This window comes from Penaeus vannamei, chromosome 10 (genome assembly GCF_042767895.1).
Source record: "Penaeus vannamei isolate JL-2024 chromosome 10, ASM4276789v1, whole genome shotgun sequence".
NCBI classification, from domain to species: Eukaryota; Metazoa; Arthropoda; class Malacostraca; order Decapoda; family Penaeidae; genus Penaeus; species Penaeus vannamei.
The window spans coordinates 28,984,982-28,987,481 of record NC_091558.1 but is presented as its reverse complement, the minus strand read 5'-3'; positions in this window follow the sequence as shown (position 1 = coordinate 28,987,481).

Genomic DNA, 2,500 nt, shown 5'->3' with positions numbered 1-2,500 from the left:
GGTACTGGAAGGCGAGGAGACTTGCGGGCAAAAAATGCCATTAAAAATGTGCAGTTCTTTTGAAAGGGAATGTTTGTGGGTTCGAACTCGGTTTCTATGCGCCCATTCTTACGGTTCGCTCGCTCGGAGTGAGTGTACCTCCACAGATGCATTTCCAGGTAAAAAGGAATCACTTTTGGCCATTTTTTAGTAGGAAAACCAGAAACCATGTACACTTTAAGGGGGATTAAATATATATGTACATATGTACACGTGTACAGATGCACACGTACTTACATGAGCAATGCCTCGAGCACACACATACAAACGCACGACACAAACCGCAGACAGCATCTTCACTTATACCAAGCCAATACATACATACTTAACACTCACCTTCATACACTCATACAAGCTCAAACCAGCATGCAGTCACCCAGCATATACACACACCCATCCACGTACATACTTACACACGCACAGACTGACACATTCCAATAACCTCAACCCCCTGCCCCCCGCCCCCCGCCCCCCACCACTACCACCTACAGCACACGCCCACCCACATTCACACCTTCCTACCACCTCACCCCCACCCCCGCACCCACCCCGCCCACCCACATTCACACCTTCCTACCACCTCACCCCACCCCGCATCCACCCCGCCCACCCCCAACACGCCCACCCACATTCACACCTTCCTACTACCTCACCCCACCCCCGCACCCACCCCGCCCACCCCCAACACGCCCACCGACATTCACACCTTCCTACCACCTCACCCCCACCCCCGCATACACCCCGCCCACCCCCAACACGCCCACCCACATTCACACCTTCCTACCACCTCACCCCCACCCCCGCACCCACCCCGCCCACCCCCAACACGCCCACTCGCTGCCCACTGAGAGCATAGGCCTGGGAAACGTCGCCAGATTCCTTTGAGATTTTAACACTCGGATACCACAAAGGGGCGGAGGGAGCCATGGCCGCTCCTCCGCCTTATGAGGGAGAGGGAGGGAGGGAGGAAGGAGGAAGGAGGGAGAGAGGGAGGGAGGGAGGAAGGAGGATGGAGAGAGGGAGGGGGGGAGGGAGGAAGGAGGGATGGAGAGAGGGAGGGAGGGAGGGAGGAAGGAGGAAGGAGGGAGAGAGGGAGGGAGGGAGGAAGGAGGATGGAGAGAGGGAGGGAGGGAGGGAGGAAGGAGGATGGAGAGAGGGAGGGAGGGAGGGAGGAAGGAGGATGGAGAGAGGGAGGGAGGGAGGGAGGAAGGAGGATGGAGAGAGGGAGGGAGGGAGGGGAGGATTGGAGGAGGGAGGGAGGGAGAGGAAGGAGGAAGGAGGATGGAGAGAGGGAGGGAGGGAGGGAGGAAGGAGGATGGAGAGAGGGAAAGAGGGAGGGAGGAAGGAGGGAAAGAGGGAGGGAGGAAAGGATGGAGAGAGGAGGGAGGAGGAAGGAGGGAGGGAGAGAGAGAGGAAGGAGGAAGGAGAGAGAGGGAGGGAGGAGGGAGGGAGAGAATGAGAGAGAAGGAAGGAGGGAGAGAGAGAGGGAGGAGGAAGGAAGGAAGGCTGTTCTTTCGGCCCGCTGTTCTTCGGTCTCTCATTCTTGTCCTTTACTACTATGTCGGGCCTGTTAGCCTTGGTTTCTTTGTCAGATTGAATTGACGTCCCAACGTATAGTAGCTTCATTGATCTCTTATCATTATTATTATTATTATTATTATTGTTATTATTGTTATTATTATTATTACTGCAATTATGTTTGAGCTTTTGTTTGTGCCTGCTGGTCTCGGATCTCCCTGGGGCAGTGTGGAAGGGGGGGGGGAGGGTATTACATGCTGTCTGTTATTGTTGTGAACATAGTTTTCATATAATTTTTGATTACTACTTTTCCTATTGTCGTTTGTTCTTCGTTTTTTATCCTTATTATTGTATCCTCAGTAGCATCATAGTTATTATCATTATAATAGTCAGCATCATTATCATTATAATCTTTAACATCATCGTTATTATTGTCATTATAATCTTCCTTGCCATTATCATTATTTATCATTATTACTATTATCATTTTGTCATTATTATCATCATTATTATTATTGCTATTATTATTATTTATGTTATTCTTATTGTTGTTATTATTGTTATTATTAATGTTACTATTTTCATTATTCTTATTACTGCTATTATTAATACTACTATTTTCATAATTATTGTCATTATTATTATCACTATTACTATCATCATAATTGTTATTAGTATCATTATCATTATTATTATTATTATTGTTATCATTTTAATGTTATTGTCATCACAATTATTATCATTATTAGTATCATTATTATCATCATTATTGTTATTGTTTATAATTGTTCTTCCTCATCATCGTCATCTTACATTCTCCTCTTCTTGCTTCTCTCTTTTTCTCCTACTCCATATTCTCATCACCATTCTCTTCCTCTCCCTCTTTCTAATCCTCATTCTTATCATCCTCATCATTATCATCAACATTGCCATCGTCATCATC